Source organism: Ahaetulla prasina, chromosome 3, assembly GCF_028640845.1.
Source record: "Ahaetulla prasina isolate Xishuangbanna chromosome 3, ASM2864084v1, whole genome shotgun sequence".
NCBI classification, from domain to species: domain Eukaryota; kingdom Metazoa; phylum Chordata; class Lepidosauria; order Squamata; family Colubridae; genus Ahaetulla; species Ahaetulla prasina.
Genome location: NC_080541.1, coordinates 62,540,409 through 62,566,445, shown reverse-complemented (window position 1 = coordinate 62,566,445; position 26,037 = coordinate 62,540,409).

The window sequence follows — 26,037 nt, the reverse complement described above, 5'->3', positions numbered from 1 at the left end:
CTTGTTATAAACTTTGATAATCCTTTTGGAAGAATCTGTTCCAGAAGATGGTGCTCCAGGACTGCTGATTTGGTATAAAAACTGGCAGAATTCTGTATTGTCCCTAAAGCTTTTAAACTTCTGCATGGAACTACTATAGCATGTTCCCTTGGAATTTGAAATTGAGTGTTAACATGCTGATTACAGCTAGCTGTATCTATCCCTTCATCTATAATGAGGTAGCAGTAATGCTGCTTTAAAATGAACAATTGCCTGAATAATGCAGATTTTTAATAAAAACATGTTTTTTTAAAAAATTATAAAGTACTATGCAACTACTATCCTACAAAATCGTATAATTAAAATTAACTTTCGTAACACAATAAATGTCAGAACCTACTGACATTTATAAAGCTAAATATGTCCTTGAATTGTACTCGACTTCTTGTGACTATTAAAAACAGGCACACAACTTTATTGGCAACATATGGAGGTGATTCCTCATTGGCATCTTCCAGGATATTTTCCATCTTCTCATAGTAGTTTGTAGCCCTTGTAGTCTCTCACTCAAGTATTAAGCAGGTCTGACTCAACTTTGTTTCTGAAGACCCACAAGGTCAGCCAGTATGTATGCTACTATATTCACTGTAGTAGATTCGGTTTAAAATAACGTCTAGTCTAGCAGAATAAGAAAGCCTGACTCAAGATTATTTTAACATGTGAAACTACAGTTCATTTTCAGCATTTTACAGGGTTATCAGATGACTAGAAAATAGCTAAGAAACATAGGAAACTCCAACTTTATGCAATTTAAATCTGATAGGCTTATTGTATCCAGAAAAATAAAAGATTAAAAAAAGCATAAGTTTATGATATAGATAATATGTGAGGACCAGTCTTTCGTTTTGAGGTTAAATGAACCAGAGAACAAGGGATCATAAATGAGCTTAACCCTCTTTTCAACTATGAACTCAGAATTTGCCATACAATTAGCCTCAGTTTCGTGGTACTATTCATATTTATATAATTCTTTGTATTATACTCAGAGAAAAGGATCTAGTAAGGCTGAAACATGGAATAAACAGGCAGCTGCTAAAGTGAAACTAACTGGGTTTATACCAGGGGTGAAATCCAGCAGGTTCTGACAGGTTCTGGAGAACCGGTAGTGGAAATTTTGAGTAGTTCCGAGAACCAGCAAATACTCTGGCTGACCCCAGAGTGGGGTGGGAATGGAATTTTTGCAATATCCTTCCCCCAGGAGTGGAGAGGGAATGGGGATTTTGCAGTATCCTTCCTCTGGACTGAGGTGGGAATGGAGATTTTGCAGTATCCTTCCCCTACCAGGCCCACCAAGCCATGCCCACAGAACTGGTAGTAAAAAAAATTGGATTTCACCCCTGGTTTATACATAGAGTAGTAACCACAAACAAGCAAGCCATTTTGTTTTAACCCGCTGGGTACATTCATCCAAATATTGTTTATTCTTTGAACTATAATTAAGCAAACAAAGTCATAGCAAGCTGGGTGAATTTATTCATTAGATTCAATACATAGCATTTATGTAGCTGCTCTTATAATTATTTTTTTTGCATCAAAACGGAGTATCCACACAGTGTGGTTAAAAAAAAATACACAATAGCAGATGGTAGCTGTGACAGTTCAGAGTTCTGCTTGCCACCTTGACTTCTTTTTAGACCATCATTATTATATTTTTATCCCACTTTCTTTAATATATAACTCAAGACAGCAAACATACCTCGTGTTCTTGCACTCTCACCCTGAGAGGGGAGTTGGGCTGAGAAAGAAGGATTGGTCCAAGGTTACCCAGCCAGCTTCTATACCTAAAATGGGACTAGAACTCACAGGCTCCTGGCTCCTAGGCCAGCACCATTACACCATACTGGAAATCTTACCCTGAAGATAGAGTATTTTCCCCGCTACCCAAAATAATCAGTAATTGATTCCATATGGGCATTCTCATTGGAGGCATGGGGATGGAATGAGAAATGGAGCAGGTAATCATTTCTTGCAAGTTGTTTTTTCCCCTCTTTGTCAGGCGTGCCTCCGTTCAAAACCCAAGAAAGAAAAACCCCAACTCCATGTTTATAGAAAAAGCTACTTTTACTGAGTATGAACTGAATGCAACAAAAGAAAAGCAAGGTCTGAGGCAATAGGTGTGAAAATTAAACATTGAAAACAATCCCAAATCCCTCTCCCCAAGGAACCAGGTTCAGTGTCCAATCCACATCTCCCAAGGTGTCATGTGGGGCTCTTCTTCAGACTTGCCCCATCTCTCTGGTATGCTGGAACGGTTGACCTTGACAGCTATCAGTTCCTTTCATAGCTGCTTGAAGCCTGTGATAAATTTCTTCCCTTTTTTTGAGACGTCTCCACCAGCTCGCTTCCCCCCCACCCAGTGGTGGGATTCAGCCAGTTCATACCACTTTGGGAGAACCGGTTGTTAACTTTCTGAGCAGTTTGGCAAACTGGTTGTTGGTAGAAATCATTAGGGCAGAGAACCGGTTGTTAAATTACTTGAATCCCACCACTGCCCTCACCCATATGCCAGCAAAGCATCCCTCCTCCTGTTACAATGGCAGCCAATAGCAAGCAAGCATCATAGGCAGAGGCTGACCCCTTGCTCATTTTGTCATCTAGTTGCCTCCAGAACTTGTTAATGGTCCAACACTGGAGGTTTTTAAGAAGAGATTGGATAACCATTTGCCTGAAATGGTGTAGGGTTTCCTGCCTAAGCAGGGGGTTGGACTAGAAGAACTCCAAGGTCCCTTCCAAACTTTGTTATTCTGTTAAGTTAAAAAAGAAAAGGAACCTACATAGGTCTGTGTGACGGCAGCTGCATTTTGCAAAACAAGCAGCCTGGAAAGAAGGATTAAGCTTCTTTCCTCACCTAACCATGGTGGTCTTGATCCATTTCAAGTGAGCTACTTCTCCTGAGATTTAAGAAAAAGCACACCAACAACTGCATGTCAATTATTTCATATATTATGTACTTTCGCCCTAAAATACATCACACAAATGTGAACAATCTTTCAGCCAATCACGCAAATGGGAACAATCTTTCAGCCAATCATGCAAATGGGAACAATCTTTCAGAATGAGATTGCCAGTTGATAAATAGCTGTACACATACATAATTTATTTCTATATTATTAACAGACTCACTTTAAGTCTTTACTTTGTTTAATTCTGTTTCCTGATTCCATTAAGGGATTTATAATTTCCCCCAGTTTTGCAAGGGAAAAAAAACCATTCAACCAAAAAGACTGAAATACCCACATATTTTTAACTATGTTTACTAAATAGTTCCTCTCAGTTCAGTAGAGGTCAGTCCCAGTCTCAAATGAAGGGACTTAAAATTGCAGCCATTTGTAGCCAAGGAGACATATGTGACGGAGGAGTCTAAGTTCTTTTGACAATGTGCTTTGGGAAACAAATCGATCCTGAATAGATGACAGTAATGACCCCTGAGTTACTTGGCAAAAAATTTATTGATAGTTATCTCATTTTATGCATCTGTATACACAATGGCACACATTAAAATGAAATTTCAATGCACCGCTCTTGAAAACCCACCAACAATGTCACCATCAGGAGGATAACAACAACAACAACAATACTAACAGCAGCATCCAAAAATGCTAAATTCTACCATTATTTTGAAATATTGATGATGCTATCCTTAACATATATGAATACGTTTGAACCAGTGGTGGGTTTCAAATTTTTTTACTATCAGTTCTGAGGGTGTGGCTTGGTGGGCATGGCATGGCTTGGTGGGTGTGGCTTGGTGGGTGTGACAGGGGAAGGATACTGTAAAATCCCCATTTCCTCCCAATCAGCTGGGACTCGGGAGACAGAGAATAGATGGGGGCAGGACCAGTCAGAATTTTTACTACCGGTTCTCCGAACTACTCAAAATTTCCGCTACTGGTTCTCCAGAACTGGTCAGAACCTGCTGAAACCCATCTCTGGTTTGAACATATACAAATGAAGGAAGAAGAAAAAAACCTTGAAGATACAGAGACATATTTAGGAATGACTAATATGGAGAAAATTATCAGGCATGTTTAATAGAAATGCCTAAAGAAGTATCTGTGTAATTCCTTAAACTTCCTTGCTTCATGGAGGTATACTGAAACCAAATTCCTGGTATGGTTTGAATGTTAGTGTTGTGTTTTCTCAGTCTTAATGAAACAATTTCTTCCTAACTTGCTCTTCCTTGCCTCCAGTGACATCTCACTGAATTTTACATGTCTATTTAGAATTCCATTGTTCATAAGAGAAATGGTAATTTTTGGTTAAAAAAACAACTTCAAAGATGAATTTATTAACATTGTTGGAAATTGGGCAGAATATAAATTTAGTAAATTATTATCTTTTTAAAGCATTCAAAATATTTACAACTTATTTACAACTTCTTCACTGCAAAAACATATGGACTACAAATCTTAATCAGGGCAAAGCAATAGATGCAATTTACATAGACTTCTGTAAAGCCTTTGATTCAGTGGTACATGACAAACTTCTTCTAAAACTTAAATCCTACGGCATCTCCGGACCCCTCCATAATTGGATAACAGCGTTTCTGTCAAACAGACAACAAGTGGTCAAAATAGGCAGTGCCCTATCAAATCCCGCTCCTGTCAATAGCAGTGTCCCCCAAGGCAGCGTTCTAGGACCAACACTCTTCATATTATACATTAACGACCTCTGTGACCATATTATAAGTAATTGTGTTCTCTTCGCCGATGATGTTAAACTATTTAATACTACCAACAATGCGGCTACCCTTCAAAAAGACCTTGCCTTTGTGTCGGAATGGTCAAAAATTTGGCAACTCCAAATCTCAACCAGCAAATGCTCTGTCTTACACACTGGAAAAAAGAATCAGAACACTAAATACAAACTTGATGGACATTATCTTGTAGATGACCCTCACCTCGTCAAAGACCTTGGAGCTTTCATATCAAACGATCTAAGTGCCAAAGCCCACTGCAACTACATCGCCAAAAACTTAATCTTGCGTAGCTTCTTCTCCAGAAAGATTACACTACTAACCAGAGCATACAAAACATTTGCTAGACCAATTCTCGAATACAGCTTGCCTGTCTGGAACCCACACCTCATTTCAGACATTAATACAATTGAGCGTGTCCAGAAATATTTCACAAGAAGAGTTCTCCACTCCTCTGATCACAACAAAATACCTTATGCCACCAGACTTGAAATCCTTGGTTTAGAAAATTTAGAACTCTATCGCCTTCGGCATGACCTGAGTATAACTCATAAAATCATCTGCTACAATGTCTTTCCTGTCGAAGACTACTTCAGTTTCAATTGCAACAATACACGAGCACAAAATAGATTTAAACTTAATGTAAACCGCTCCAAACTTGATTGTAGAAAATATGACTTCAGTAACAGAGTTGTTAATGCCTGGAATGCACTACATGACTCTGTGGTTCTCTTCCCAAAATCCCCAAAGCTTTAACCAAAGACTATCTACTATTGACCTCACCCCATTCCTAAGAGGTCTGTAAGGGGCGTGCATAAGAGCACCAGCATGCCTACCGTTCCTGTCCTAATGTTCCCTTTGATTGTATCCAATTCGTATGGTTATTTCATGCTTATACTTTTAATAATAATCTAGAATCTAGAATCTAGAATCTAGAATTTTATTGGCCAAGTGTGATTGGACACACAAGGAATTTGTCTTGGTGCATATGCTCTCAGTGTACATAAAAGAAAAGATACGTTCATCAAGATACAACATTTACAACACAATTGATGATCAATATATCAATATAAATCATAAGGATTGCCAGCAACAAGTTATAGTCATACAGTCATAAGTGGAAAGAGATTGGCGATGGGAATATATATACTTATATATACTGTTGTGTTTGACAAATAAATAAATAAATAAATAAATAAAATAAAATAAAATAAAATGTGCATATTATTTACCATGTTCTACTGAAGTCAATCATTTCATTTTTGAGTAGGTGTATAGGCTTGAAGAGAGCCAGTTTGGTCTAGTGGTCAATGTACCAGGCTAGAAATTGGGAAATGGTCAGCTGGGCTACTTTGGGCCAGTCACTCTACTTCAGCCTTTGGAACCACTTCCAAAATCTTGTCAAGAAAACTGCAAGGACTAATTGAGACAGTTGCCAAGAATCAAGACCCAAAAAAGGAAATTAAAAAAACAACAATTTGAAACTGTACAGTGAATAAGAAATAATTCTTCAGTAGGTTATGGCTTAAGTTTACAATATATCTCTTTGCTTATAACAAGCAAACATTTTTCTTCCATGATGGTAGAAATACAATGGTATCCTGGTAGAAATACAATTTGAGAAATTAATGAACTAAATTTCTGTCTTTCAACTACATGATGGCCCAGTCTTTCTCAATCCAATTTCTCAATCGAATACTCCAATATATTTATTTATTTATTTTATTTTATTTGCATTTATATTCCGCCCTTCTCCGAAGACTCAGGGCGGCTTGACTTCAGCCAATACCTAGTCAGCAATTGAAGGGTACCAGGGTAGACAAGAATGTGAATATGTGGATCATGTCTGCCTAATCACTTGATTTCTGTAAAATATGCAAACAATATCTTTTTCATAATATAACCAATTATATCAATCATATCAAAGGCAAGCCATTTGGCCATTTCTGGGAAATGCGCTGCTGTTAAAGTTCTAAACAATCAAGATGTTGGTTGATTACTGTCACTTTTCTGACACATAAACAGTGGTGGGTTGCTACTGGTTCACTCTGGATTGGGTGAACCGGTAGCTGTGGTGGTGGGAGGCTCCACCCACCTACCTGGACGCTTCTGTGCATGCTCAGAAGCTTCTGTGCATGCACAGAAGCATTGCACACACTCGCGAGCGCAAGCGCACCCACAAGCAAAGTGGTAGCAACGGGTTTTGAAACCCGCCCCTGCACATAAACCTGTCTGAACATTGTCCATTACTGAAGAGAGTAATGGAGGTGGGCTTGAGAAAAATATGCAAGAATTGTGTCCTAGGCAAAGAGGGCTGAAACATTAAGTTCTGGGAAACTAATTACTGGAGTGGCATGGAGAAGATACAACATAGTCAGACTTGCAAGATTCATTTTGATCAATTTCAATACAGTGTAATTTTGGTCTTTTTGTGAAGCTGATTTTCTGGTTTGATGTACCTGGTTGGGCTGGCAATTGCCTTAGATTCTCCATTGGAGTATGCTGTCTTTCTAGGTTGCTAAAGAGAGTCATTCCTCAGCAATGGCTTGATCTATCTATCTATCTATCTATCTATCTATCTATCTATCTATCTATCTATCTATCTATCTATTCGAGTTGTCAAGTGTTTAGCATCTTGTCTGGGAGCCAACTGTGAAGTTACTCATATTTTTTTAAAAAAATTATTTACATTTATATCCCGCCCTTCTCCGAAGACTCAGGGTGGCTTACACTATGTTAGCAATAGTCTTCATTCTATTTGTATATTTATATACAAAGTCAACTTATTGCCCCCAACAATCTGGGTCCTCATTTTACCTACCTTATAAAGGATGGAAGGCTGAGTCAACCTTGGGCCTGGTGGGACTAGAACCTGCAGTAATTGCAGGCAGCTGCTGTTAATAACAGACTGCATTAGCAGCCTGAGCCACAGAGGCCCAATATTCTGAGAGAAAGCAAGTTTATTTGCCCCAGTATGTACAATACTTAATGCAAGTTGCTGACAGTTCAATTCTACTTCTTTTTCTCCCATGAAATAATCTTTAGTTATTTTGATGTATTAATTAATGCTGAATTTTAATTGTGATTCCTTAACAGTGTTACTGAAGAATGGAATAACAATATTCTAAATAAAATGTAAATTACATTGTCCTTTGCCCCTGTGCCTTTATAGACAAAGCAGCTATTTTAGTGCTCAATTACTGCACCAAAAAAATAAAAGAAACTTCAGGGGTTCTGCAGAATTTCCTGTCTACCTAAGAACTTGGGGGTTGGGATGACATAAAAAACAAATCTATTCCCTTTTAAGCTATTGACAGAGTCTTGTCTCTTCTATGAACCAGAATTTAACAATGCCATTTAGAACCCCAACTTGAAAACCAGAAATTTCCTTCTTTATCATAAAGGGATATGAGGCTAAAATTTAAGAAAGGATTTAAAAGCCAAACAAAACTGCAGATCCAGCTGCAGTCATGGGATAACTTTAAGCTGTATAGTTAACTGAGCCAGAATCTCATAGTTACGCATCAGGATACAGGTTTGTTTTTCCTGTGAGCCTATATGGGATTTTTGGCTCAAGCCCGAACATCTGGCAGGAGCAAATGTGATAGTCCTGGATGAAAGTCAAGGTCTAGGCAAGAACCCACAGAGCATACTGTAAATTCCTGGTTACTGTTGCTGGCAGCCACTTCTCTAATTTTATTTCACTAAAACGTACAAAACTATTTGAGCCATAATCCAATATCTCCTCTCTCCTTGACGCATATATTCGCTCTGGGGCTTAAGGCAAACTTTTGTCCATATAGAACTATACTTGCTTGGTAATGCATCTAATTTGATTTTGATAGTTGTGATTGAACTTTTGGCAGAATTTAAGATTAAAAACAACAACTGATTTTTGAATGTGGCAAATGAATTTGCCACGGTCAAAAATTAGTTCATTTTTATTTTAAGAACATCCATTATTATATTATATTTGTTTTCTTGGGTCTTTACTCAAAGACGATAGTAAAGACAGCATTAATTTTCAAATTTGTAACTGTGTAAAAATTTGTTATAACTGGACACCAAAATTGAGAATCAAATTAAATTTGAGAGAAACAGTGTCTGTTGGCTAAGAAATGTAAACATATCATGATCTTTTTAAAAAAAGCAGTTTTCATTAATGATTAAAAAACATGCTGATGCATGGTAGCTGGATTGGACATTAAGACTTTACCAACGTTATATAGAATATTTTTAAAGCATTTTCAAATTGTATTTATGTTTCTGACATGTCTTTCCCAAAGCCAGAAAATTAATACAGTGAAACACAGCAAACATTTTAAACTTCTCAACAAAATAAAAGATCAGTTTAAAATACAGAGTATAAAAACTAGTTATAAATATGCCCTACACTTGTCAATGCGTTATTTTGAATCCAGGATTGTTAGAAAAACAAAACAAAACCTCTCACAGTTTTTACTAATAGCATCCAAATTCTCTTCCTTGTAGGTTGGTTTGAACAATTGTAATATATTCTGGATTCAGTTTTCTTTAGGAAAAAAACCTCACCCATACACATTAACAATAACTGAGATGTGCTAACTAAATATGTTTTGATGCTGAAGAATAGTCATACACTGAAATGAATGGCTGTAAGGAACAAGATAACCAGGGGCGTGGTGGCTTAGTGGGTAAGACGCTGAGCTTGTCAATCGAAAGGTCAGCAGTTCAGCGGTTGGAATCCCTAGTGCGGCGTAATGGGTTGAGCTCCCGTTACTTGTCCCAGCTTCTGCCAACCTAGCAGTTCGAAAGCATGTAAAAAATGCAAGTAGAAAAATAGGGACCACCTTTTGTGGGAAGGTAACAGCGTTCTGTGCACCTTTGACGTTGAGTCATGCCAGCCACATGACCACAGAGATGTCTTCGGACAGTGCTGGCTCTTCAGCTTTGAAACGGAGATGATCACGCCCCCTAGAGTCAGGAACAACTAGCACATATGTGGGAGGGGAACCTTTACCTTTTAAGGAACAAGATGGCTATAACATTCATCTACCCTAAAGCTTATCTGATCTTGATTTGTGATGAATGTTGAGTAGAAAAGTGAAAGCCATTTCACTTTCCACTCAACATTCAAGTACAAAGGGAAGAGGCTTATCACCCTAGCTTACATAACTATTCTAGCTTTCATCTATTGCTGATCCTCCTGCCCAACATTTTCTCTTCCGTTATTTCAGAATCAATAAGCAATGGTCTGTATATGGTACTTAAAATATGTAGCATTCCAAGGAATTCCAACTAGAATACTTTAGAATTTATATTTAGCAATTTCACATAATTTACAACTTTTAAAATGTTTCCTAGGGAGCTAGTTTGAAACCGAACAACTTACATGGTGGAGAAAAGAAAACCTATAGTGATTTGTTGCCCAGTACTTATTTTTAAATGATAGATCTTGTTACTATTTGAATTAACATTTTGCTTAAAGCAACTGAAAACAATCTGAAAGCATTTTCTTAGTCGAAGTGTCTTAAGTTTTCATCCAACTGCCTCTTAACTGTGGTATTATAAGACAAACTTTCCTATTGAATTATTTTTTCACTTCCAAGCAATTTTAATAAACTGTGACCAAATTTACACAAATAATACTATGCAGGTGTCGGGATAAAACATCTGCAGAGTTCCTCTTGGTGGCCTTGTTTATCCTGATCCCTTTTGAATAAAGGGGACTTTGAGGTTCATCTTCAGAGATGCATAGAGTAATTTTCATCTACCTGGCAAATAAAATCGCTCAGATCTGTTCCCAGTTGGAGAATAAGTATAATGCAGGTCTGATGGAGATGCCTGGGGAATGCTCTTGTTCAGTCATCTTTGATCCTGTTGGACCTAAGTAAATAGACATCGCTGGTTCCGTCCCAGGCGCCTGATGGACCCGGAGAGATTCCTGACGGAGCTTGGGCCGTTTCCTGAGCACCTGGCCCATGACACGACTGAAGAACTAGTTGCGGCCTGGGAACAGGCCACGGCTGGAGCTTTGGACCGTGTCGTGCCTTTGCGGCCTCTGACCCGATGTCGGTCTCAACCAGCTCCTTGGTTCTCCGAGGAGCTGAGGGAGATGAAGCGCCAGAGAAGACGCCTAGAGAGTATCTGGAGATCCAGCCGTTCTGAGGCTGACCGGACACTAGTTAGGTCCTATAGTAGGACCTATCTAGTGGCACTGAGGGATGCGAAGCGTTTCTACGTTTCCTCCCTCATTGCGTCGGCAGATAACCGCCCGGCCACCCTGTTTTGGGTTACCCACTCTCTCCTTCATCAGGAGGGGCGGGAGGACCCCCTACAAGGGCGTGCCGAGGAGTTTAACGGTTATCTATACGATAAAATCGTTCAGCTTCGGGATGGATTGGATCAAAATTGGGTAGATCCAGGCGAGGGTTCCAAGACCCGTCTTGTTGAGGTGGTTTGGGATGACTTTGATCCTGTGATTCCCGAGGACATGGACAGGTTGCTGGGTAGGCTGAATGCCACTACATGTTTACTGGATCCGTGCCCCTCCTGGTTAGTACTGGCTACTCAGGAGGTGACACGAGGCTGGCTCCGGGGGATTACAAATGCTTCATTGCGGGAGGGGATCTTTCCCGCTGCCTTGAAAGAGGCAGTGGTGAGACCTCTCCTCAAGAAGCCTTCCCTGGACCCAGCTGTTTTAGGGAATTACCGGCCAGTCTCCAATCTTCGCTTCACGGCGAAGGTTGTAGAGAGTGTGGTGGCATGTCAGCTATCCCAGCACCTGGATGAAGCTGTCTATCTAAACCCGTTCCAGTCCGGCTTCCGGCCCGGATACAGTACGGAGACAGCTTTGGTCGCACTGGTGGATGATCTCTGGAGGGCCAGGGACAAGGGTTACTCCTCTGCCCTGGTCCTATTAGACCTCTCAGTGGCTTTTGATACCATTGACCATGGTATCCTGCTGCGCCGGTTGGAGGGGTTGGGAGCACTGTTCCCTCTAAACTGCGCGCGTGCGCAAATGCGCACTGCTGACACGGTCTCCGCACACAGAAAATCTGTGCTGCACACAAGAAAAAAAATCCAACCTGAATTGAAAATAAAATAAACGCATATAATTCATTCTGTGCTATTTTTCAATGTGAGTCAGTGAGTGACCGGTGACTAGCTGTTCCAGCCAATTATGCGATTCACATACGTATTTACGCAGCTAATCAACGTCATTGACAGGCGTCCATTTGTGGCTACCAGTGTTTTAGCTAGCCAATGTGGCCAATGTGGAGTGAAGACTCGCTAATAATGCTAAATGCTGTTTATGCTAACCCCTTGTAATAATGGCAAAACGAACGGGCAGTGGCACATCCCCTCATCAAGCCAAAGTAAAAAAGAAATGCGATTCTTTTAAGATGGAATGGCTGTCGGAGTATGTGCAAACGGAAGAAAAAACTGTGAAACTGGGTGAGATTTTTTCTTTTTCAAGCGAGAAAGGTCTGCTCTGCAAAACATGTTGCGAAGCCAAAATAGCAAGAGAGTTTTCGGAGGGGAAAATGTGGACAGAATGGAAGCTGGACTACCTCAAGCGTCACATTCAGCACAAAAGTCATTTGAAAGCGGTGGGAATTGTAAGAAGATGCAAGATGGGAATGGGGATCGGTACATTGTTGAGGGAGAGCACCAAAGATCGAGAGAAGAGGAACGAGCTGTCACTCGTAAAGAAATCCAACCCCGAGCAAGTTAAAGTTCTCATCGACGATATTCTCCTAGCCATCAACATGAATGCCTCTATGCTGTCGGTTCAACAAATTCACGATCACATGGCAAAGTACGTGAGTATTCCAGAAAGCTGGCGAAGCAAAAATTATGCCTTTGAGTTTGTGAATTCCATTAATCAAATAGTGCAGAATGAGACGATGTGTAAAGTTAAAAATGCACCTTGGCACACCCTGATCGTAGATGAGAGCACAGACATAACAGTGCACAAAATGCTAGTCCTGTATATTAAATACAGAGAGGAAAACAACGTCAACCATAAAACTGTATTTGGCGGCATCGTCCAGCTGACGGCATGCACCGCTCGGGATATTATGCAGGCAATAACTCAGTTTTACACCAATCATAAACTAGACATGCAGAGAATGGTGATGCTGACCTCCGACGGTGCCTCAGTAATGTTAGGAAAGCACAACGGAGTTGCAGCTTTATTAAAGCAGCAAATACCACATCTAACTGAGCAACACTGTGTAGCCCATAGAGAGGACTTGGGCATTGATGATGCGTGGAAAGACGTACCTTTGATGCGTGATGTGGAAACTTTTCTTAGAACGGTTTATTCCACTTTCTCTAGATCCACTGTAAAGAGGGGAAAATTGGAAGAGCTAGCAAAGATTCTTGATGAGGATTCGCTGTCATTCAGGCCTCTGAACGAAGTGCGGTGGCTGTCGCGGGACCAAGCCGTGAATGCTGTTCTGAGGAACTACACTGTCCTGGAAGAATACTGCAAGAGAGAATCCAGTGATAACAGAGATCCAGTGGCGAATTACTGTTACAAAAAGCTGACCGATTCAAAGTTCAAGTTTACTCTCACTGCTCTAGGAGATGTTTTGGGCAAGCTGGCACACCTGTGTCTTTCTTTTCAAAAACGCAACCTGACTGTGATGGAGGGGCACTGCTTTGCAAGAGCAAAGATTGAGAAGCTGCGTTCCCAATACTTGACAGGGGAAAAGGATATCAAGTGGAGTGACCGCGTCAAAGAGGTGATGAGGGCCTCGTCAGCTGATGGCAGAGATACCGGTGAGATTATTTGTTTTATTCGTAATCTCTGCGATCACTTGGATGCTCGTTTTCCAGAGGATGAATTAAAGGAGTGGTCTGCATTGGACATTGAGGCATTGAGCTCAGACATCAGTTTTGAGTATGGAGCAGCAGACATTGCCACATTGGCAAAGAAGTATGAGGCTATTCTCCACCAACCACATTCTGTGGAGGCCAGTAACGGTGAATATGCTGAATTCAAGTACATAATGAGGCAAAAACTGAAACAAGGGTCAATCAGCACATTTTCAGATATGGTGGCTGCAACACTAAAATGTGAGGAGCTGAAACACGTCTCACAGCTTGTGGATATTTGTGCTACATTTCAAGCATCCAGTGCGGATTGTGAAAGAGGATTTAGTTTAATGAATCGGATCAAAACAGCATCCAGAAATCGTCTTGAAGTGGATCATTTGGACCAGCTGATGCGCATAAAGTCAAAGCTGCAAGCAGACGAGGCCATCAACCTGGACAATGTGTACAACCATTGGAGACGTGAGAAGGACAGACGGGAAAATTAAGGTGAAATTTAAGTCTTCAATCAGAATGTGCTCATCTAGTGTCACTTATTTACAATTTTCTTTTATGGATATTGATCATTGAACACTGCCACTAGTTTGAGTTGTAAAAATCAAATGAGTGTGTCATATACTGAATTTTGTGGAAAAAGAGTTACTTGACTGTCTCCCAGACCACAGTAGAACAATCTCACCCAGTGCATGGCAGGAGCTTCACACAATGGCTTATGCTCATAATGCAAGTCAGAGCTTTATAATAAAAATGTTAAGTATGTTTTCAAAATCGGGAGTTTACAGTTGGCTTGGTTTGGTTGGAAGCTCATGCTATGCCATAGTTAAAATTAAATATTTATACTTCCAATAGCGTTAACATACTACACAGGTCATGAACAAGATTTTTGTAATTTTCATTGTGTAAGTGGGCTAAATCACTTAATTAAAAGTGTTATAACAGAAATGTAAATGCTGTAATTTGATTCTTTTAATAAATCATGTGACTTGAATGGATGCGATGCTGGCATGACCACAGTGCGCACGTCTGATGTTGCTCACAGTGGTCCAAGGGAGTTAGTGTGCTTGCTCAGACTCGTGAAAAATTAGAGGGAACATTGGTTGGGAGTGGGAGGCACCGTTTATCGGTGGTTCTCCTCCTACCTCTCTGACCGGATGCAGACGGTATTGACAGGGGGGCAGAGATCGACTCCAAGATGCCTCATGTGTGGGGTGCCGCAGGGGTCGATTCTCTCACCCCTCCTGTTCAACATCTATATGAAGCCGCTGGGTGAGATCATCAGTGGCTTTGGGGTGAGATACCAACTGTACGCTGATGACACTCAGCTGTACTTTTCCACCCCGGGCCACCCCAGTGAAGCTGTCGAAGTGCTGTCCCGGTGTTTGGAAGCCGTACGGGTCTGGATGGGGAGGAACAGGCTCAAACTTAATCCCTCCAAGACGGAGTGGCTGTGGATGCCGGCATCTCGGTACAGTCAGCTGCAGATGCAGCTGTCTGTCGGGGGTGAGTCATTGGCCCCGATGGAGAAGGTACGCAACTTGGGCGTGCTCCTGGATGGTCGGTTGTCCTTTGAAGATCATTTGGCGACCGTCTCCAGGAGAGCTTTTTATCAGGTTCGCCTGATCCACCAGTTGCGTCCCTTCCTGGACCGGGATGCCTTATGCATGGTCACTCATGCTCTCGTTACCTCTCGCCTGGACTACTGCAATGCTCTCTACATGGGGCTCCCCTTGAAGAGCACCCGGAGACTTCAGCTAGTCCAGAATGCGGCTGCGTGGCTTATTGAGGGAGCGGTTCGGAGCTCCCACGTAACACCTATGCAGACTGCACTGGCTACCTGTTGTTTTCCGGGTGCGCTTCAAGGTATTGGTTACCACCTTTAAAGCGCTCCATGGCTTAGGACCGGGTTATTTACGGGACCGTCTACTGCCGGCCTCGATCTCCCATCGCCCGGTGCGCTCCCACAGAGAGGGACTCCTCAGGGTGCCGTCAGCCAAACAGTGTCGACTGGCGGCCCCCAGGGGGAGGGCCTTCTCTGTGGGGGCTCCGACCCTGTGGAACGAACTTCCCCTCGGGCTTTGACAACTACCTGACCTTAGGACCTTTCGCCGCGAACTTAAAACCTATTTATTTCGTATGGCTGGACTAGCTTGATTTTTTTATCTTTAAATTTTAATTGACTTTTGATGGGTTTTTAAAATTTAAATTTTTGTAATTTTATGGGGGTGTATGTTATTTTAATATTTGGGCAAATTTAAATCAGTTTTTTAAGGGTTGTTTTTACTATTGTGTATGTTTGTATTTTATCTGCCTGTTCACCGCCCTGAGTCCTTCGGGAGAAGGGCGGTATACAAATTAAAATATTCTATTCTATTCTATTCTATTCTATTCTAAATATTCTATCATCTTTGGGACTGTAAGTGCAGCTTCTTGTGGTTTAAATCTATGCTCCTTCTAGTTGGTCAAGGTCATTTGAAGTGAGACGTTGGTTGCTCCTAGCAATGGTTAATTCATCCTTGACAGAGGGAAAGTCCCTGACACCATTTAAAGACTTCCTGTACACCTTCTCAATTGTTCTGGATAATTTTTTTCTCATGTCCCATCTCCCTCTTTTAAAGAAGCTGGTTGAGAAGGTGGAGTGCTACAGCTCCAGAGAATTCTGGATAAGATGGATTATCTGGACCCCTTCCAGTCAGGTTTCAGATTTGGATATGGGACAGAAACAGCATTGGTTGCACTTTTGGATAACCTCTGGCAGGAAGGGGATGGAGGTATTGCATCCATTTGACTCTTCTTGACCTCTCGGTATCCTTTGATACTATCAACCATGGTATCCTTTGTAGTTGACTTTTGGAATTTGAAGTAGGAGTATGGTTTTGGGCTGTTTCCCCTCTTTCCTCCGGGACCAGTTTCAATTGTTCTTGATAAGGAATAAGAGGTTCAGCCTGCAGCTTCTGCTTTGTAGGGTGTTGCAGGGTTGGTATTCTCTCTGCTCCTTTTTAACATGTACATGAAGCCACTGGATGAGATGGGGTGACTCTGGATAGGAGGTTCCTCTGTATCTTGAGTCCTGGATGGGATTGCACTGGTGTATAATCTGGAAGTCCTCCTGGATTTATGACTCCTACAATCTTGGCTAGGAGGGCAGTCACTCCATTTTGTATTGTGCAGCAGTTGGACCCTTTACTGGATCAAGAAGCCCTTTCCACAGTCACCATGTCTTGGTCATCCTCTGTATTGACTACTGAATGTGCTCTATATGTGGCTATCCTTGAAGAGTATCTGAAGAGTGCAGATGATGCAGAATGCAGCAGTGTGAGCAGTCTTAGGCACCCCTAGGTTTGTCCTTGTAATACCTCTGCTTCATGAGTTGTATTCTGGGTCCAATTCAAGATATTGATTATTACCTTTAAAACCATTCATGGCATAAGATCAGGTTATCTGTGGAACCATCTCATCCCAATCACATCCACCCATCCTATCTGATCAGGTAGAGAGGTGTTGTGGATTGGCTAAAGAATTTTGAGTCCCTTCTTTGCTATTGCTTCTTTCTCAGCATTAGACTCTATTCCAGTGAGTTTATTAATTCTGCATGTTAGGCTTTGGACTGGAAAATCCATAACTTATTTCCTGCTTTTTCTGTATCTGGCTAAATGGACAATTACTTCATTAAAGGTAGTAAAACTCCCCATCTAAATGGGTAACGAGACCGCCTGCTGTTACCTTATGCCTCCCATCGACCCGTACGCTCTCACAGAGAGGGCCTTCTCAGGGTTCCATCCGCCAAACAATGTCGGCTGGCGGCCCCCAGGGGTAGGGCCTTCTCTGTGGGAGCACCGACGCTCTGGAACGAACTCCCCCCTGGCTTACGTCAAGTGCCTGATCTTCGGACCTTTCGTCGTGAGCTAAAAACATATTTATTCACTCAAGCAGGACTGGCATAAATAGTTGATTTTAAATTGGGGTTTTAGTGATTTTAAATTTTTAAATTTTTTTAAATTATCGGCCGTTTATTAATAGTTTCTTTTAATTTCTTTTAATTGTATATATTCTGTATTTTATTCCGGCTGTACACCGCCCTAAGTCCTTCGGGAGAAGGGCGGTATAAAAATCTAATAAAATAAATAAATAAATAAATAAATAAACATCAAAAAGTGGCAACCTACCATAGGTATCTTTTACCTGGGATCCTTGAAGAAAGGGTTTGCCAGCAAGGTTTTAAATTATCCAACTCCAGTTTTAACTGTGTTAAACTATGGCAATCCATGAGGATTTTTACTTCGTTGTACCATTTAAATTCACACTAGGCTATCATTTGGAAAACCTAATAGCTTATTCTGTCTGGATTAAGCAGAGCATCTGGAATCACTAAGATCTCAGTTGAGAAAACAGGTGCCCTTTAGCTGACCTAGCAAATTTTTTGGACAATGCTTGCTTTAAAAAAAAAATTACAGTACCAATTATAGTTTCACTGCTGGATATTTCTGGATAGAGCCAGTCCTGGCAAGAAAGTGCTAAGAATGATGTCTTTCACATGAAAACCCACAAGAGGTGAAGACAGTGTAGAGGGAGGGAACAATAAATATTTGTTGTACAGTGTTCAGCAAGAAAAAATGGGATTGGATGTATTTTAATACCCATTTCTGAACACTTAATTCTTCACAGGCATATGGAACAAATAGAAAACGGCACACTTTTCAATTTCAGCAACCTTGCATATTCTTGATGTTGGATATTATTTTGAATTAAGGCAGACATTTTCGGCTGTGATTATATAGTGAAAAATCTCAGAGAGCATTTCACTGGCAGGTCTCCATTCTCTTCCTGATGTCATCACCCATGGACCTTAGTGAGTTTCTATAGTTTGGCCCAAGATTAGATGTTAAATATTTAATGCAGAAAGAAAAGCAATTCAGAAATACTTGGAAACAGAATTGTACCTTATGGCAATTATGATCTCCCTGAGCTCTCCTTAAACAAAGAGCTTTGTTCTTCTAAAGCAATTACCAGAAGTTAAAAAAAAGTTACACTGCCAGTAAGACATTCAAGAGACACATCTGCAGAAGGGGTTCCTGTTTCAGTCGGCATGTATATGGCTTATAGAAATTTCACATAGAAAGAAAACTGCTCTTGGGTACACATTTATTTTATTTATTTATTTATTTTGTCACAACATCATATAAAAAGGATTATATAGTATATAAACATATATATGAGTAAATATTAGGAGGTATAAGCATCAACATATATATAGGAAGAAGAAAAGAAAACAAAAACAAAAAAAACAAAAACAAAAACAAAAAACAATAGGACAGGAACGGTAGGCACGTTTGTGCGCTTATGCACGCCCCTTATGGTCCTCTTAGGAATGGGGTGAGGTCAATAGTAGAAAGGTTTTGGTTGAAGCTTTTAGGATTATGGGAAGAGACCACAGAGTCAGGTAAAGTATTCCAAGCACTGATGATTCTGTTACAGAAGTCATATTTTCTGCAATCTAGATTAAAGCGGTTAACATTAAGTTTAAATCTGTTGGTTGCTCTTGTATTGTTACAATTAAAGCTGAAGTAGTCTTTAACAGGAAGGACATTACAGTAGATGATTCTATGAGTTAAACTTAGGTCTTGTCAAAGACTTCCAAGTTTTCTTGGTAGTGAAGTTGTTAGCCTGGTACAAAATAGCATTTATAAATTAACAGTAAGTAAAAAGCAATGGTGAGCAATTTCAGTGGCAACCTTTTAAAGCTCTGCCTACATGTGGGTAAATCATGAGCTTAACTTTCAGATATGTAGGCTCTTTCATCTTAAGAACTGTCCATGTGATGCAGAGTATCACAAGGGTGAGATACTAAGACAGACCAATAGCCTTGTCCAAGTCTCTTCAGTTAAACAGCTAGGACCCTTAATTGCTGCTCAGATATTTAATCAACGTGGGGATTGAATATGTGAAGCAGAAGAGCATTATGCCCATGTTGCCAACAAAATGGTCAACTGTTCCTGTATATACTGAATATGTATCTAGATCTTATGTGGGCAGGAAACCCTGGTTAGCCAGAGTTCCTGTCTCATTAGAGACAGATCCTTTCAGACTGATGCATATATTGGCCTTTAAGATTAGCGCGTGTGATACAAGCAGCACTTTTCCATGTGTCGGATCCAAGCAGGGGTGCCAAAAAAGTGAGCATGAGGGTCACAACCATATGATGGTTGCCCTTTTTACATGCACGATTGTGGCTGGCATCTTGACCTATTTAACCGTAGGGTCTTGAATAGAGATTATGTAAAGGAAATACACGGGGAAGTTGACATCCTTTAATGGGAGCGAGATATGTAATAGATATGTAGTAACAGTTTGTGTGTTTCTGTGCGTATGAGATATATACCAATATAAAATGAACGCTTACAGTATATGCTACTTCAGTCATTAAGATCTTTAAGAGGCATAAAAACCATCTACACATATAAACACATGCACACACATGAACAATAGGTGGTTGCTAGCTATATATATGTTTATAAATATATTTTCTCAGAATTTGAAATGTTTATTAAATTGGATTACAGTAGCTATATTTTTTGCATTTCTTCTTTTTGAATTATTTTAAAAATGTGTATGGAGCTCAGTTTGAAAAATGCACCAACTAATCTGTCAATCCTGAATGCTAACAACATCTGCAAAGGGAGGCAAGAGATGGTGGTACAAGGGGAAAATGACATTGTGATATTTTCATGCAAATGTTATCATATATTGTATATATTTTAAGTACATACAGTAATAGCCTTTGTGTTTTGATGTCATTATGTCATAACATCATTGCACATATATTCTCATTTGATAGATACTGATTTGTACGGATGTATGGAGAATATGTATTAATGAATGAATTTATTCTGTCTATCATCTATCTATCATCAGGCCATACAGTACCAACATAATAATGTATTTATTGATTAAATTTATATACCATCCATCTTCTCAATAAAACAACTCTAATAATAATATTGAAAATCAGTCATCAAATGCCCTCCAAATCAAACTAGTTAATGACATTTCAGAATCTTTCTGGTGGGAACTATAATCTTGTGTAAAGATGTCTTATTTTCTCTTGGCAAAGGATTGTCTGTATAAAAAGCATTCATTGATGAAAACTTCCTTTGAATAAAGGACTAAGAATTGATATATAAGTGATTTGGTTTTGGATCATATGGTTTTAATTAAATCTATTTATTTCTACTTTTTGGCAAATAAATCTTGGTGAATAAAAGTGGATACCTTTGAATTTTGGCCTATTGTAACAACCAGTTCTTACCATACAGGAATAATATAACTGCTACTCTCCACTTATCACCTTCTCTACAACTGGATCCAAAAATACTTGTGGAAAACACCACTGCTACAGACATAAATAAGGAGAGGCGGCTGCAACATTCCTATTGCACTGCTAAGTTGCATGCAAACAGAGCCTGATGAAAATGGAGAGCAACGAAAATATATTCCAGTATTCTAGTAAGTACAGTTTTTGATACTCACAAAGACATTTATTTAGCAGTTTGTTTAATGCAGCTTGCTAAGGATGAATAGTAAATATCATGATGGCTAATAGACACTGTAGAGGTGGGGTGCAAGCAATAGAGAAAAATGGCATCACTCTTGGGAAATTTAATGTGTTACTATTTTCTCTCCATGGAACGCGGTGGCTCAGGGGCTAGAATGTTGAGCTTGTTGATCGAAAGGTCGGCAGCTCGGTGGTTCGAATCCCTAGTGCTGCTGTGTAGCAGGGTAAGCTCCCATTACTTGTCCCAGCTTCTCCCAACCTAGCAGTTTCGAAAGCACGTAAAAATGCAAGTAGAAAAAATAGGGACCACCTTTGGTGGGAAGGTAACAGTGTTCTGTGCGCCTTTGGCATTGAGTAATGCCGGCCACATGACCACGGAGACGTCTTTGGACAGTGCTGGCTCTTCGGCTTTGAAACGGAGATGAGCACCACCCCCTAGAGTCGGCAACGACTAGCACGTATGTGCGAGCGGAACCTTTACCTTTTATCTTTATTTTCTCTCCATTTCGAAGTCTGGCTGCCTGCTGGAGTTAGAAGGATTGAAAATCATGAAAGGGAATGGAGGGAGTTTTATTGGAATATGGCGCATGTGGCTTGCTGGGATATGGACAAGAAGCAATCTCTACTTCAAGATATCACACACTACACTAATCCAGATTTGTTTTACAACTGTTTTTTGAACAAGCCAATACTGTCTTGGTTTATGCATAAACCAAGATGCATACAAACATACAGACATGCATACAGACATAAACCATGCTTGACAAATTACAGTGGCTGGGATGACAACACTTTAGTCAAATGACTAACCATAGAGGTACAGAAGAAACTGCCAGGCCTACCTATTCAGTTCAGTTGCTGCAGCTTTCCTAAGGAAAAAACAACACATTCTGCAGCTTTTTTTCCATTACTAGAGGGAGCTATAGCACTTAAAAAGTGCTTTCTACCAGCGAAGACTAAGTGGTAGGTTTTTGTTTTGAGTTTTTTAAAATTACTTTTATAAAATTCAACTATACATATAATACTCTTTACTCCTCCTATTTAAAAAAAATTCCCATGAATAACATATATTTAAAATAAAAGTATAGATAAAAAAATTACAATAATGCATCTGAGAAATTTAAAAATGCCCCCTAATGTAATGATTCAACTTAGAATAATTTTGAAGAAGAAGTTATATCCGTTTTTAAGGTATTTACTATATCCTTGTACACACAAAAAGTTTCAAGATTTAGCAACCAAATATAAATAGACCATTTCTTTTTTACTTAGGAAGAACTGGGCATATTTCTTGACTATGTCAGGCATAACAATTGGAAATAAAAGGAGTAATGACAGGTCATATAGACATATATTATAGGTCTCCAGTATGAATTTATTAGTGCTAGGGCAAAATTTAGAGAATTTTGATGTTTATATTTCAGGGTTGGGTTTCAGCTAATAATGTTACCTGAAAGTAACTTATATCCTCAGCAATTTCCATAATACGTATGTACCATAACATTTTATTATTGTCTTTTTCCATTGCTGAGGTTGGCTGCAAAAAGAAGATGAACTTGCTGTAGAAAACTTTTTCACTAGAAAGATGATAAAAATTTTCAGATGTTCATCTAAAACAAGTGGCTGTAAGAAATCTGTTTTAATACGGTTTAAAAATGCCCAATCCCACAATGCTTGGAAAGCTCTAAAGGATAACTTATTGTTGGCTAATGATGAAACTCAATTTTTTAGCGTGCCAATTATTTATATCTCATAAAAAGCATCCCAAATGGTTTGAGAACATACATTAGTCTTCTCTGGAGAAATCTGAAGGTAATTCTTTTTATACACTTGCATCTTTATTATGCTAACGAGTAGAGTTTTAGCATTTGTAATAAGTTTTTCTTTAAATGATTTTCTCTGGGCAAATTAAGCTCATCATTGTGTAAAATTGTCTCACAAAGTTGTTATTCTCCTTATTATTCCCATTTATCCTCACTTTTTATGGACAACCAATACCTTTTATGCATAATACACTAAACAGGATTGGGAGTAACACAAATGGTCATTGTGGTGCCAACCCAATATGGCCAACATAGATTTTTCAGTAATTTGAAAATGCCATAAACTAACTGAATTAATATGTTCCGAGCTTAAGAAACATCCCCATTTTATATACCTGGGCATTTATCTCATATCAGTTAAAAGGACAGCTTCCCCAAGATTAAGAAAGTTCCTGCTTTAACAGTTTGGGAAGTAAAATGGCTTCTGAGCATGAAATAATACAGTTGTTGGATTTCTGATGGAGGCATTGTGAGCTAAACACGTCTCCAAGGGAACAGAAAACAATGACTGTGGCTGTTAGCAGCCTGCTTCATCAGGACCTTTCTGGGCAACGAGAAAATGGGAGCTTGCCTACATGTGCTCTGGATGGCTGCTCCTCACAAGGAGACTGCGGACAGTGGTCTGCCATGGGTTGGAGCACAAAGGGATCAGTTATCAAGCTCCAAACCATGGCACAACCTTTTAAAGGATACTAACTTCGCTCCTAATGATTTTTGGAAACTGCCAATCTAAACCTCTAAAAGCTATTAGGAATCTTCTGAATGACAAGTTTGAAAAGTCACCTGGTGAGTCTATCTTCATTTCTGATCAAAAGAAATATTAACTGTAAGTTTAAAGCCCTATAGGTTTTAAAATAGGATTTTGAATAAGAAAATATTAAATGATTTAAGGGTTCAGACAATTTTGGAACATTGTAAGTTTTATTACAGGATTTTGGAACGAACTATAAAAATTTAGTGGGAACTGAAATAATTTTGTAAGTCATTTTTAATATATAATTTTTATTAGTAATTTTTAATTACAGTAATAAAAATTAATGCAAAGTAAACAGAAAGAAAATTTTTAAAAGTATTAAAAACTGCAAAGAAAGAAAAAGTAAAAATTTAAGAAAGAAAAGGAAAAAGGAAAGAAGAAATGCAAAAGAAATAAGAGCAAAAGAAATATATAAAAAAGTGACTTGCAATCGATAGCACGTCACTTTCCTGTTTCAAATAGATATCTCAACTTCCCCAAACCCATCCATTATCCTATAACAATGATGGCTAACCTTCTTGCCATCACGTGCCGGGGCGGTTGGGAGGGGGGGTATCGGGCCCACTCCCCACACATGCACATGCTACCCCCCGGCTCCCCCCGCTCCTGGCACGTGATGGCCCAGTAGGCCTGTTTTCCTCTCTCATCTGGCTCCAGAGCCTTTCTAGGGGTCGGGGGGGATGAAAACGGCCTTCCCCACCCCCCAGAGGTCCTCCGGAGGCCGAAAATGGCCCATTTGCCAACTTCCAGGGGGACCGGAAGGTCCAATTTTTGTTGTCCCCAGCCTCCAGGGCCTCTCTAGGAGGCTGGGGAGGGCAAAAACGACCTTCCCCACCCCTCTCAGAGGTCCTCCGGATGCCAGAAACGGCCTGTTTGCCAACTTCTGATGGGACCGGAAAGCCTGTTTTTTGCTGTCCCCAACCTCCATGGCCTCTCTTGGAGTCTGGGGAGGGCAAAAACAGCCTTCCCTACCACCACCACCCCGAGGTCCTCCAAATGCCAGAAACAGCCCATTTGCCAATTTCCGGTGGGACCTCAAATTTTTAGTATTGTGGCCACTAATTTATGGCCCCATACTTTAGAGATCTCCTTTAATATTTACAATATTTTAGTGTCTTACATCATTGTGTAAATATCAGTCCAAGACAAAACCAAAAGTTTTTCCTTTTTGCTTGGAACCTATAAGCTCCTTCAATGTCAATAAACTAGAACTGAACATGGATTAATTTTGAATCTGATCAAGCCTGAAGCATGTGCTGTAGCACTTTTCTCTATCCTGCTTCTGACTATTTTTGGAATGATCTGTGAAGTTGATGATGCATTTGGCAGCTTCTCTTCAACTTCAGTTGCCATGCTAGTACATTTTCATGCTTTTGTTTATTATCTTTTCTACTTGGTAACAAAAATCACAATAGGTTTCTGAGCTGTTCTTAAGTCTCCTTGTTTAAACTTTTGGATTTCTTGCTAACTGCTTCATGTTTATCATCAGACATGGCCATATGGTACATAGCAGATAGTTTGAGATATTTAGCCACATAGGATTCAGCTAAGAAATCCTATCATCAGCATTATCTCTTGGCTCTCAGTGGCTATGGGATAACCACAGTGATTATTGTTGTACCTAATTTTTGTCTTTCCAGAATAAATCTGCCTTACAGAAAGCAAAAATATAAACGCCGCTAAAACTACAAAACCCAGCTCAACTCTGCAAGCACTCCTTGTATATAATTCAGGAGAACTAGAATCCATTTTGCTCTTTCTCTGAAAGTAATTTTAAAAAATATTTCTTCTGAGTGGCTCCAGTAAATCTGAGAAAATTTGGACAACAGGTTAAAATGATGAGATACAAAAATAAATAAATAAATAAATAAATAAATAAATAAATAAATAAATAAAGGTAAAGGTTCCCCTTGCACATATGTGCTAGTCATTCCCGACTAGGGGGCGGTGCTAATCTCCGTTTCAAAGCTGAAGAGCCAGCGCTATCCAAAGACGTCTCTGTGGTCATGTGGCCGGCATGACTCAACGCCAAAGGCACACGAAACGCTGTTACCTTCCCACCAAAGGTGGTCCCTATTTTTTCTACTTGCATTTTTTACGAGCTTTCAAACTGCTAGGTTGGCAAAAGCTGGGACAAGTAACGGGAGCTCACTCCATTACACGGCAGCACTAGGGATTTGAACCGCTGAACTGCCAACCTTTCGATCAACAAGCTCAGCATCTTAGCCTCTGAGCCACCGCGTCCCCAATAAATAAATAAATATTGCCAAATTGTAACTTCCAGAAGCATTGGCCAGGCTGTTGAATGCTGAGAAAGGCTGTTATCTGGGACAGTATGTGGAAGTCTAGCTCT